The sequence below is a fragment of the Mustela nigripes genome, chromosome 4, assembly GCF_022355385.1.
Source record: "Mustela nigripes isolate SB6536 chromosome 4, MUSNIG.SB6536, whole genome shotgun sequence".
Lineage (NCBI taxonomy): Eukaryota > Metazoa > Chordata > Mammalia > Carnivora > Mustelidae > Mustela > Mustela nigripes.
In genome coordinates, this window is record NC_081560.1 from 170,089,322 (window position 1) to 170,103,687 (window position 14,366).

Sequence of the window (14,366 nt, forward strand, 5' to 3'; positions counted from 1 at the left end):
AGGTAATCAGTGTAGGGTTATATAGCTCAGCCCACCCATTACTACAAGAAGTTGTTCTACAAGAGGTACCTATGTGCATAAATAAAATACGTAACCTTCGCATTCTTTCAATGGAGTAACAGTCTAAGAACACATGGCTATGTAAAGCTAAAGTAGAGATATCAATATTTTTTGATTACCTATCTATTAATAAATCTGTTTCCTTAATCTATTATTAATCATTTAAATAAATATCTAAGGGGGGATATTAGGTCCAATGCTCTCTTGGGGTCTTTTCTACGTATTAAATGCTAGCTAACAAAAACGTGCCATCGCACTGCGCTGCGGTCCTCAGGGTCAAAGACATGATCTGCAGCATCTGCATAATGGATGGAGCTTGTGGCCAGGCAGGAGGATGGCCGGCTGTGGGGGAGGCTGTGAAGGATGGAGGCCACGTCACAGAGAAGGTCCCACCTGCGGCTCAGGACCACTGTGCCTCTCATTATGTAATTAATATGGCCCTGAAGATTTGCGAAGGAGGCAGGTAAGGGAGAGGGCGGAGGGCTGAGCTTGAATGAAGAGGGAGGGAGGGAGGGAGAGAAATAGAACTACAGAAACTCACAGTTAAAAGGCCACCCATGTAACTGTAGCTAGTAATTCTGTATTGTGTAACTGGAAAGATGCTAAGAGTAGATCTCAAGCATTCTCACCACATACACACAAAGAATTAACTGTATGAGGTGACGGATATGTGAATTATTTTGATCTTGGCAATCATTCCACCATATTTATGTATATCAAATCATCACACTGTAAACTTTAATATATACACTATATACACTTAGATTTGTCAAAAAGGAAGGAATATGATTCAATTATATCTTCTATTCCTTAATCTATTTTAAATGTATGATTTACCAGTAAGTTTCCATTATAAATGTATACACAAACATTTCACCTTAATCTCCATAGTGTGTTTTACTGTATAAATAAACATTAATGTCTTTACCTACTTAAAAAAAAAAAAGTGTCACTAAATGATTTACCTTTCAATACCATTGTATTTTACAGGACACTGCAAGCTTTGCGCTGTGCCAATATCATAGCCAATGAGGTTTAACCAAAGCACGATTATTGCTAATTGAAAAAGTAAAAGTTAATGAAGAGAGTCCCAAAACCTCCCTCCAAGATAAATAAATTTTTTTTTTTAAAACCCAGGCCATATTCCTTTTAAAGCTAATAATCCTACTGTTCCTGTGTGTAATAAATTCCCATATAAAAGCTTGGATTTTTAAATAGGCCACAACAGTCATTCTCCAGTTTCCTTCTTTGGTTAATTCTTAATTATTATAATTCAGTTCAAGTGTCTGCTTTTCTGGGAAGTTCCCCTTACATTCCTCCTCTACAGGTCCCTACTTCAGGTTACAGGCAGGGTAGGTTAAAAACGTGGAATACATCTCCCCCATTGTAGTCAAGGCATTTGTAAGAGAGGGAATCAATAAACCCCCAAAAGTACGCTGGTGTGAGTGTATGTGTGTGTGATTGTGTGTAAGAGCAAGAGAGAGAAAAAGAGAGAGAGAAAGTGATACTTCCACACATGTGGAATGTAGACTGTTCTACACATACAAAAAAACTCTATAATGTTCATGGATGTCACTAAAAAAAAAAAAATCACAGATTCAGCGAATAATTCCAAGCAAATAGCTGAAACTTGGTCAAAGACAGGCATATAAAATTTTGCCACAGCACCATTTACAACAGGAAAAAAAAAAAAAGGTGAACACTACACTATCTTTGAAAATAGAGGATGATTACATTCTAGAAATTTCATATAATAATAACAATTTATGGCAGAAATTATAATTTTTGAAATTCATTTCATGAATAAAGGCTGAGTAGAGAATTTTAACTGAAATATATAGACATTTAAAAACTGCTTAAGTATAATGATCCCCCAATTGTACTTTCTCTCTTTTTTTTCTCTAGGACTACAAGTATATACCTACATATATATGACTATATATAATGTATACTGACATGGTGATTTCTTGCTGGAATGCTTGGTATTTTTTAATTTTTTTTCCTTTTTGTACTTTTCTGTCCCTTATGTATTTCCTACAATAGAAATAGTTTGCTGTGGTAAACAGAGAAAAAATGTTAATGAAGTAAGATCATACAATAAAGAAAATGGCAAAATAGGCATATGATCCTGAGGCGTCTTCTGACACTAAACCTAAAGGAAGCTACAGGTCCCCTTTCTCTCTCTCCATTAATACCTAATAATTGCCTGTGTGAAGACGTGAATTAGTCAGAATCAATAAATATTCCAGCTTACATACTATTGTGATCGAAAATTCTACCTGCTGTCCCTTCTTGATTTTGTGGTAATTAGTTTTTGGCTGGGGTGTGTGACCTCAGGCTGGATCTGGGGCCCCTTTCGTAAGTGCCTCACACACGGCAGCTATTAGAATTCATATCACGAAGACTCTGAATTACTTAACTTCTGTATCTGCTATTAGGTTTCCAGTTTGCGGAACACCGTGAACTTTCAGTCATGCACTCAACACTCATACTTACTGACGATTTTCCCCACAGACCCTGTTCTAGTTCCTGGTGATAGACCATGGGTGGGAGCGAGACAGGAAAGTCTACCTTACGTCCTTCTGTCTCTGCATCCCAACTCACCCTGTCCTTAACACCTAACATTCAATAGGCCTTTGTTAAATGAATGAATAAATGAATTAAAATACATTAAATCAGAGCAACAAAAGAATCCACAGCACCACATAAACGATGGAGAAACCGAGGAAGCCCAGGAGGGCAACAAGTAGAGCTCAGAAGAATATCTTTGCAGAAAGAGAAAGAAATCAACTTTGAAAGAAGAGTACAAGAAAATGTTTCAAATTATGTTTCACAGAATTCTAGATCCTTCTATTAGCCTCATTCTTTTTAGAACTACATTTTCAGTATTCTTACTGATTATAATTAAAAACCAAATGTGCATACCAAATGTGTTCTTTACCACATACCAACATTCCACAGGAAATCAAAGTTGTTCATTTTTCCTCCAGGTTAGGCCATTTACCTGTGATACCCTCAGTCTAAAACATCTCCTGTAATCCCTGTGTAATTATTTGGAATTTCTTGTAAATATTCATTGACTCTCAAGGTAGTAACTCTTTAGATATGCTTGACACTGCTCCCAAGAAGAAGGAGAATGCTTGGCTCATCCCTGAGAATCTGGGTAGGCCTCTGACAGCTTTGAAGAGAACAGAATGTAGCAGAAGGGACACTGTGCCATCTTCCAGAGTGGGCCTTAACAAACTGTCAGCTTCCATTCCTGTCTCCTGAAACACTCTCTGGAAACTCAGCATGCATGCTAAGAGGAAGCCCAAGAAACCCCACAGAGAGGTCCCAATGAAGGTCGGCCCCTGGCTGAGCTCCCAGACAACAGCCACCACCGTCGTGCGATGGGATGCATATGAGCCATCCCGAAGAGCGATTCTCCAGGCCCAGTTACATCTCACCAGTTGGGACTGCATGGCAATGCCACTGCTAGGCCATGCCCAAATCACAGATCCATAACCAAAACATGTATGTTGGGGTTTTAGGCCATAATGTTCTGGAGTAGTTAGTCACTCAGAAATGGCTAAGTGAAATATTCTACAAGACTCTTTAAAAAAAGATGTAAAGGGGCGCCTGGGTGGCTCAGTGGGTTGAAGCCTCTGCCTTCGGCTCAGGTCATGATCCCAGGGTCCTGAGACTGAGCCCCACATCGGGCTCTCTCCTTGGTGGGGAGCCTGTTCCTCCTCTCTCTCTGCCTGCCCTTCTGCCTGCTTGTGATCTCTGTCTGCCAAATGAATAAATAAAATCTTAAAAAAAAATTTTAAATATCAGACCTGTGCTGGTCCATTATACAGGAGTATACTAAAGCGAATGAACTATTCTCTGTGCTGAGAACCACTCAAGGCTCAGGCCCTTGTTAGGACTGTTTGATACGTGTGCGATCACAAGTGATGACACAATTGACTCTGGACCAGCACAGGGTTAGGGGCACTGATCCCCAAGCAGTCAAAAAAATCCATGTATAACTTATGACTCTCCAAAACTAAGCCACCAAGAGCCAACTAATGACCGGAAGCCTTACCAATAACAAAAACAGTTGATTAACACACATTTCATATGGTATATATATTAAATACTGGTTTTTTTTTAAGTTATTTATTTATTTATTTATTTATTTATTTATTTATCTATTTATTTGAGAGAGACAGCAGACACATAGGCACATGCATAAGCAGGGAGAGAGGCAAAGGGATAGAGAAAGGGAGAAGCAGACCTTCTGCCGAGCAGAGAACCCTGATGTGGGGCTCAATCTCACTGGGATCACGGCCTGAGCTGAAGGCAGACGCTTAACCGAATGAGCCACCCAGGCTCCCTTTAAAAAGTGTCTTCTTACAATAAAGTAAACTAGAGAAAAAAATGTCATGAAGAAAATCATAAGAAACAGAAAATACACGTACACTACTCTATGGCAAAAATTCCAAATATAAGTGGACCCATGCAGTTCGAACCCCTGTTACACAAGGGTCAGCGGTACAACATAACATATTCCTATAGGATTTCAGCGCTTATTTAAGTTTTAGGTCTTCTTATGATAACAACTCTAAAATTTTTGTATGTTGTATAAATTTCAAGAGCATTTTATTTAGTTACTGCAGGTTAAATAATTATATTAGAAATATATCGTGACATTTATGGATAATTTTTTTAATTAGAATAGACTGCGATGACATTGATCAGTTTCAGAATGTGACAGCAATTTATACTAACATCATATGATTCTTCAATGAGCCCCAATGACAACTTCAACAGTACATAAAATAGCGCTGTCCCCAATATTTCATAAAGTCACTCATAAAAAGATAGTACAATAAGGCTTTGTCATTGGTTTCACTTTTTAAGGTGATAGAATTCCCAACCCTCGATGTAATTTATGCAGTGCAATTTGGTGTTTCAGTGTTTCAGCCAAGTCACAAGGTCATTTTTACACAAAATACAAAAGTACATCCTCGAATCTCTCAGGCCCTATTAACCATGTATATGCTATAAAGAGATGAATGTAAAAAAAAAAAATCAGACATGTTGATGAAAATGCAGTTGTGGCACTGTCCAATATAAATTGCTTCATCGGGCGCCTGGGTGGCTCAGTGGGTTAAACCGCTGCCTTCAGCTCAGGTCGTGATCTCGGGGTCCTGGGATCGAGTCCCGCGTCAGGCTCTCTGCTCAGCGGGGAGCCTGCTTCCCTCTCTCTCTCTCTGCCTGCCTCTCCATCTACTTGTGATCTCTCTCTGTCAAATAAATAAATAAAATCTTAAAATAAATAAATAAATAAATAAACAAATTGCTTCGTCACATGGAAGGAGGTGTGTCCACAACAGACAACAAGTGTATTAATCCTTGACCATGACCACTGCAGTCTGCAGTCTAAGGAAACAGATCATGTTAAAAAACACAATCAGACAGTATTTGACAACAGAGTACAGAGAGGGAGCTGAGAAAGTGAATTCCACATAGGGGATAAATCTGCCCGAGGGCAGGTTATATGGGATCATGAGAATCCAACTGTAAATGAAACTGGTTATGGTACACCTGTCTCCATCTTGCATATTTAGGTAAGTTGTGAACAGGCAAGTAGGTATCTGGGAATATTTGTTATTTGATTATTCTGTTTATACAACAGAAACTTGAGCATCTGGATCAGTTTTAGTTTTTCATTTTCTTTTCTTTCTTTCTTTTTTTTTTTTTTTTTTTAGAGAAAGATAGAGAGAGCAAGCTTGATTGAGGGAGGCGAGCAGAGGAAGAAAGAGCATCTTAAGCAGACTCCACACCCAGCATGGAGCCCAGTGGGGCTCAAGCTCATGAACCTGAGATCATGACCTGATCTGAAATCAAGAGTCAGACACTTAGCCAAATGAACACCCAGGCGCCCTTGGATCAGATTTTTAAACATGCAATCCAGTATGGCAGAAATGTAATTACATCTGTAGAGATACTGAGAAAACAATAGGAAAATCTGTAGAACATCATGGCCCTTGCAAAAGCTATTCCCCTAGTATGTTCATGTAGCCTCTGTATCTCGCATGGGCTAACATCACTTTCTAATATGTCGTCTTCTAGCAAAACTCTGTTGGATAATGTACTGTATACTATTCACTAAATCACATACATTTAGGCAGTGAGTTCCAACTTTCATTTTTCAATGGAGTTCTTCAGCTCTTCTGAGGGAGGCAAGGTACAAGCATGAATATTTCAAGTGAGACAAGAAATCACTAATATTTTGTTTGTTTCTCTCAAACATAGAATATGGGTGCCATAAGATTCTCGTGAATCTTCTGAAGTTTTTAGTAAGTAGAACACGCGAAGTTTGACAATGCAGAGCATAACGTTTTTGAGCTTACAAACTATGGATGAGAGGCTAGAGGGAAATGGAAACGTAAAGTTTGTGGTCAGCATGCAGAGAAACATAAAATTTCCCGTTTTCACGTGTTGAGTCACTGAGAAAGTCACCAAAATACGCACAGTTTAAAAATGATTGAAAATATTACCACCTCAAAATACACAGTATGGTATTTTGCAAAACACAAAAAACTTTTAAGCTCACTGAGGAACCTATTTTTTTTTTTTTACTTCCTTTAAGTTGGATTTTATTTATTGGAGATGTAAATAACTATTAAATGACAGCAGTGATTCAAGGCATTCAGTGGATTCAACTAGGAAGAAGACAGGAGGAAAACTCACATTTCGAGATTGACTTTGCACTGTTGAAAAATTCGTACAATGTGTTAACTTCTTACCTGTGTAGGCTAGTGTATTCTCACTTCTGGAAAACTGCACTAGTGTCCACAACCACAGCATCAAGCATATTTCCAAAAGCAGTAATAACCATACATAACATCTGTTTTCAAATTTTTGCTCATCAAAATAACCTTGATGTTTGAAGTGGCAGATTTTATAAGCGCATGTAAATCTGAACTTCTAAATTAGTTCAATGAAATATTATTTCAATTTTTTGATAGGATGGTGCGAGATCTCCCCAAAAGTTTCATTTATAGGGGTGCCTGGGTGGCTCAGTGGGTTAAAGCCTCTGCCTTCGGCTCAGGTCATGATCTCAGGGTCCTGGGATAGAGCCCCACATCGGGCTCTCTGCTCAGCAGGGAGCCTGCTTCCTCCTCTCTCTCTGCTTGCCTCTCTGCCTACTTGTGCTCTCTGTCTGTCAAATAAATAAATAAAATCTTAAAAAAAAAAAAAAGTTTCGTTTATAAAATGGGTTCCCAGCTAAATAAGTTTGAAAATCCACCAAGCCAGAAACATTTCAAACAGCATCTCTGCAGGACAGAATATAAAAGAAAACTCCAGCCTTACTTGGTCATGCTCCACTGATCTGAGGCGTAGTTACCTGCTCACAAGGCAGACTGTCCCCACCCCCCGCCCCGTGCCCCGCCCCCCAGCTTTCTTTGAATGATGCTTGAAAAAGAAAATGCCATTCAGTTACACATGCTGCGTTGGTGAACATTCACCACTCGGCTCATCTTTCGGGCCGATATGTTTATCCACAGCTCTGGGATGTCAAGGATCGTGGCATCAGGTCCTATCTGGCTCCTGCCTTACCACCAAGCACAAAGCTTGGAAAAGCAGCCCAGCCTGGAGAGTTCAGTAGGAACAGATGGAATAATTAAGTTAACCTCAGGACTGCAGTCATTTAGGGAGGGCTCAGATCCCAGAGGAAGTCAGACATCCCTTCCCTTCTCTAAGGCAGAGCTCAAAGCTCTGGGGGACCCCAGTGGGCCACAGCAGCTTCTATTGGCAAAACCGTCTTGCATCTTTGTTTTCCTGCTGTTTGCAACGCATCTTGCGGATAATGTTTTAGCTTTTCTCATATCAGAGCTTTCAAATCAGATACTCCCACCAGAGAGAGACCAACAATGATTTTTCACACTCCCCACCCAAAAAATGAATAGGTTAACTGAACCCTATGGAAGCGAGCCTTGTTTTTCTGCGATACACACTCAGAGCTGCCCAGAATGACAAGGTTCCACCCCTGCACACTAGGCTGGGCGCAGGGAAGGGAGCAGGAGAGAAGACAATGGTTCTGCTCTGATCACCAAGTAGTCCAGTCGGGCCTCCACAAACAGCAGCTCCTGTACGCTCCACTCCACCTTCTTGGTCCAAGACAAAACGAAGCCCGCATTTCGGGGCTGATTTTAGTGCTATGCTCCCTGTCACAGATTTTTGTCCCCGGGGCGGGGGGGCAAACTTTCAATTCTTATTTCTCAAACTCTTTTTCACTCCTTATTCAAATGCCGTCTCCTCGAGAGGAGCGTGCTCGTTGGAAGTCTGAGAGGGAATAAGAGATCAAACTCCCCAAAAGCAGATAACAAAAAACAAGACTGACCCTCCAAAAGAGGGAGGCACGTTCTTGTGTTTTTGTTTTTGTTTTTCTTTTTTCCTGAAGGATGTATGTTTTATTGCTTTTGCACCACACCCAGTGCTCCATGCAATCCCTGCCCTAATACCCACCACCTGGTTCCCCCAACCTTCCCACCCCCCCACACCCCTTCAAAACCCTCAGATTGTTTTTCAGAGTCCATAGTCTCTCACGGTTCTTAGTAGAAATCCATGTAAGCCTCCGACAATTGCTCCCTTTCTCTCCTGCAAACCCCGTATCCTTGCTTCTGCCCTGCAAGCCACCTAATGATTGCTCCTTTAGATGCAATGTGAACTCCCATCTGATCTTTATGGATGCAAGGGTTATCTTGTGGCTAGCCATGACCTCCTAGAGATTTCCACTTTTATGCAGATCCTGACAAGTTTCCACCCCTTAGAAGCCTGGTTCATGGACGTGTTTAAAGATTTATCAGAGAGTCTAATGGAACACAGGAGAGAACACAACAGAATGTTCCCTCTTTTCCGCAAATAGCTCCCCCTAAGGCAAAAGTCACTGTCTGCACGAGGGGTTCTCTCTCCCCAGTCTCCTTCACTATATGACACAGAGAACCAGTTAATTTACTATACTTGGAGTATTGCAGGTCAGAAGACATGGATTGAAAAGGTGAACCTGTTCAAACACAGATTTCACTATTTTATCTTTATGATGAATAGTGGGATACGGAGAAGCTCATGTCTCAAAGGGAAACAAAAATCACAAAATATGTTTACTGCTTCAGCTGCTTTCTCAGCAATATTTAACATCAGAGATTGTCTGAGGGCCACACAAGCACCGCGTGGATCTGGGCAGGCAACAGAGAAGGCGGGTATCACTGCAGTGGGTTAGGACTTCATGGATTCCTACAGTAACTTGCCTCCAATTGAAATGGGGAGATTTGCTTGGCTTCAGTTGTGCACCTGCCTTCCATACTCCACGCCATTGTTTAGCTTTAGAGAATAACCTTCAGTATCGACTGGGTTTCATTTCTCACACTCGCTTGCCGACTTTTTGGCTAGACACTTGCAGCAGACCAGCGGCGGCTGGTGGAACAGCAGTGTAGTATTACGATTAGAAGCTAACATCTTGACGCTGGACAGGTTTGGGGGGGAAAGAAAATCCCAGCAGGGACACTGACAGCTCATAGGATTATTGGGAGAAATGATGGAGATGATGACGGTATCAAACATACTAAATATTTAATAACAATAAATACAATAATGGCTAGTATTTGTTTAGCTCTTACTGTCCTAAGCACTTTCCATATATTGACTTGTTTTCACAATAACTCTGTGAGAGAGTATCATTCTCCTCATTATACATGTGATGACTAAGACATGAAGAAGTTAAGCACTTTGCATGGAGAGATTAAGTGACTTGCCTACGGTCAACATTTAATGGTGGAAGAATCAAGATTTGAGCCTAGACAACCTAGTTCCAAAATCCACGTACTCTACCACTATTTTATACATGAAAACTGTTAACAGGAGGACTGTTAGCTCATCCATGACCCTTTCTCCTCCTTCCCTGTCTTAATAATTGTACTTCTCCAAAGATACTGTGACTCATCATGTTCATGTTTTTACTTAGAACATTTCATAACATCTACTCCTCATTCCTCTCCCTCTCTCTCTCTCCATTTCCCTAACCAACTCCTATAAAATAGTAAGGGCGCAGGTCAAGTTCCCACCCCCACTAAGGAGACTGCACCTGCCTGTTCCTACTGAGTTGTTTAGTCTTCTTCTAGAACCCCTTAATACTTGTTCATGTCTCTGTCATTATCTGTCGATGTGTCCAATGCTGTCTCTCTACTGGGCTCCCAAAGAGCAGGGAAAAAGCACTGATGTCCGCATCCCAAGGGCTTGCACAGTACCTGGTACAAAGGAGGTAGCTCATTAACGTTGAACTAATGAACAAAAAGGAAGTCTAGGTCCTGCCCCTGAGCACTTGGTAGGTAGGTTCCCTTCACAACATGAAACTGCATCTGCCTCAAGTAGGTTTGGAGGAGGGCAAGGAATTGAACGTGTAAGAAAAGTTGCATAACTAACATGGCGTTTAACCCAGAGCCCAGGCTTCGTTGAAATTCAGTAAGAAGGCTTAGAGAAGGCAAAGTCAATGGCATGAAACTAGCCAGGAGCTCCACAGAGCACTGAGATAGAACCTGCCACCAAGAGGAAGGTAATTCTTCCCGAGATAACTGTGAATCCCAAGTAGCCAGCAGGAGACTAACTCTAACGTTGAAGGGGCTAATAAGAGGCTCTTACCTATATTTCCTTTCATTGCTAGCCGCCCCCTCCTGCACCAGCACTGCGAGGCTAGCAGTGAAAGGAAGCCCATCAAAAATGGGCTGTCTGCGTATTAATACGTGGTAATTAAGCCTAGATGGAACCTCAAGAGCTCTTTAGGATTATTTATTAGAAGGCACAACCATCTCAGCTCGTAGGCTCCCTCTGGCTGGTGGCTAGAAGACAGAATTAAATAAAACAGGGAATCTGCAATGACACTGTCAATGGCCTCCAGGCCTCCCACTGCCAACCCACCTGACCTTTTGCTACAAGGATGTAGGTCCAGGATGCCGAAAATTTTGTTTCTGACCAGTTAATCAGGACGAAAAGGTCTAGAAAGCGTCTAACCCATGTAACTCTTGACTCCTGCTCCTGCCAATTCAGAACCTCTAGATTCCCACAAAGAAGGCCCACTTGGCTATTTCCCATAGTCCTTTGGGGGGGATTACTTACATGTTCTCATTAAAAGAAGGAAGGAAGGGAGGGAGGGGGAGGAGGGAGGAAAAGCATAAAGAAGAAACAGGAGATTGAGTGAAGGAAAAAGGAAACATTCCCATCAAGTGGCATCCACTCTTGTCTGCTCTTTCTCTGGCTTTTGCTTAGTGCTCCAGGACACTGGCCCTCGTTCATTTCAGAGGATACGTCACACCTGTTAAATGCTTCAAAGTGGCAAAGTTTGGAAAGCTTTTCTCTGGCAAACTGCCAGGCTAGGGAATGTCAAAATGCTTCTTTCTGTCTTAGGGTCACATTCAAAAGGGAGTTGAAGTCCACCACACTGCTTTCTGATACCTTACAGCACTGACGCTTCAAGTGGGAGGCCTGGACCAGCCACACCTGCACAATCTAGAAACTTGTTAGAAATACAAATGATCTAGCCCCAGGCCGATGCCAACAACAACAACAACACAACACTCGGGTTGGAGCCCTGCAGTCTGTGTCTTACAGAATTTCTGTAGGAAATCCTCCCTCTAGGACGCAGACATGAATTCCCAGGGGAAGAAATAACCAGTGTGGTCAGAATCATCCTTCCCCTACAAACACTGAAGCAATAAATTGTTGGATTAAAATGCCATGTGTAAGATTAGGATGGGTTCTTTCCAGGAAGCTCCTCAGATTCTCATACACACCAACTAATTTTCTAGGGCTGCCGTACCCTTTCATGACGAGACTATCCTAGATACGTCTGTATCACAGGTAGAGATGGATTAGGCTTAAGAAAAAATACTTTCATTCAATTCATTCTACAAATACTTACTGAGCATCTAATATGTGCAAGGTACTATCCCTTGGGATATATTAGTCAATAAAGCCAACACCTCTGCTGAGGTGGATGGACAGACAATATAAATGACCCTTAATCCGAAATACATTAGATGGTACGTCAAAAAGTGACCAGTGTTGCTGTCATCAGACACACGTATACACCCACACACACATACACACAAGGGGGTTAGAAGTTATAAGCGGCTTAGACATTATAAGTTTAACTACAATCAGGTTTCATTGAGAAAGTGGTGTTTAAGCAGGATTTGAAAAAAGGTGAGGGACTTAGGCATGCCAGTAATGGGGATAAAACATTGTCAGTCTAAGGTACAGCCAGTGCAAACCCTCAGAGGCAGAAGCACCTAGACATGAGCAAGGACAGTTTTCCTGGAATCATAATATGGAGAACTGGCATCTATATTTGAAAACGCTATATATACTTTGAAATAATTTTAAAATAAGAACTATAGTAATACAGTCTCTGGTCTCTGGCCTCGGAATGAACTATGGTCTTCAACAATGAGAACAGATATTTGGCATGGGATCTTCCCTATTATCGCCTTACAAACATGCGTGAGTTCAAGTTTCATTCCTATCAGTTCTGACTGTGGGTGACAAATTTATAAAGTTCTCAAAGACATAACTTTGGACTAGAAAACATCTAAGTCAAAATGGAACATTACCAGTTGATGACAAAATAGAGAAACACAATGGCTAAGAAGGTCCAAGAATGTGTTTTTTGTTTGTTTGTTTGTTTGTTTGTTTGAGAGGGACAGAGAAAGGGAGAGCAGGGGTATAGAGGGAAAGAGAGAGAGAGAATCTTGGTCAGGGCCCATGCCCAGAGCTGAGGTCGATTCAGGGCTTGATCTCCCAACCCTGAGCCAAAATCAGACAACAGACTGAGCCACCCAAAATTTAGAGGACTATACACTAGCAGATATTTGGATTTTCTATAAATCTGTAAAAAGTAAGCAGTGTGAAAGGCTAAACCAACAGGAAAGAACAGAATTCAGAAATAGGCTCATAGTGATAGAAATGTGTGATTTATACCAACAGTACACTGTAGAAAAGTGGGGAAAAGATGGTCTCTTCTGTAAATGATGCTGGGTCAACTGGATACATTCGTATGGAAGTAAATAAATAAATCCTGACCCTTAATGTGAATCATGCACAGAAATCAATTCTAGGTGGACTGTAGATCTAAATGTGAAAGGCAAAGCAATAAAATTTCCAGAAGATAATATAAGAGAATGGCTGTCTGACCTTGGGGTAGACAAGAGATTTCTCAAACAGGACACATAAAGGGGCGCCTGGGTGGCTCAGTGGGTTAAAGCCTCTACCTTCGGCTCAGGTCATGATCTCAGGGTCCTGGGATCGAGTCCCACATGGGGCCCCCTGCTCAGCGGGGAGCCTGCTTCCTCCTCTCTTTCTCTCTCTGCCTGCCTGCTTGTGATCTCTGTCAAATAAATACATTAAAAAAAAAAAAAAAAAAAAAAAAAAAAAAAAAAAAAAAACAGGACACATAAAGCACTCACCAGAAAGGCAAGGAATGGTAAACTATTTTAAAATGAGAAACTTCTACTTATCCAAAGAAACCATGAACAGTGTAAAAAGGGAAGGAAGGCGTCAAGTGCGAAAAGACAGCTGCAATATATGTAATTGATAAGGGACTTATATCTAGAATATATAAAGAATCCCTCAGTCAAAAGGAAAGATTGGCTAACAAAAAAAAAAAAAGAGGGTATGAACAAGAAGTTCACAAAAGAGGAGAAATAGGTAGCTAAGAATCATTTTAAAAATTCTTAACTTCATTATTCTTCAGGGAAATGCAAGTAAGAGCTGTCACGATACACCTGAACATACCCACAAGAACAGTGAAGATCAGAAAGACTTGAAAAATGTAGTGTTGGTGAAATGTAGTTCCAGTGACACCACCAGGAGGGGTATGATTATTGGTTTAACTACTTTGGAAAACTCTTTGGCAGTGTTTATTAAAAGTGAACAGTGCGGGGGCCTGGGCGGCTCAGTCGGTTAAGCGTCCAACTCTAAGTTTGGGCTCAAGCCATGATTTCATGGGTCAAGATATCAAGTCCCGGGCAGGTCTCTTCACTCAGCAGGGAGTCGGCTTCAAATTCTCTCCCTTTACCCCTCTCCCCATTCACACGCTCTCCCGCTCTCTTTCACACTCTCTCTTTAAAATATAAATTAATACATCTTTTAAAAAATAAAAATAAGGGGCGCCTGGGTGGCTCAGTGGGTTAAGCCTCTACCTTCGGCTCAGGTCATGATCCCAGGGGCCTGGGATCGAGTCCCGCATAGGGCTCTCTGCTCAGCAGGGAGCCTGCTTCTCCTCA

General features: G+C 41.3%; 1 protein-coding gene and 1 pseudogene across 5 annotated transcripts in view; one reads left to right on the forward strand and one right to left on the reverse strand.

The window, feature by feature from the left end:
• SORCS1 (sortilin related VPS10 domain containing receptor 1) overlaps positions 1–14,366 on the reverse strand; it is a 503,535-nt gene that overhangs the window by 355,826 nt on the left and 133,343 nt on the right. The window lies entirely within an intron of this gene.
• On the forward strand, positions 1,060–1,192 carry LOC132016977 (U4 spliceosomal RNA; annotated as a pseudogene).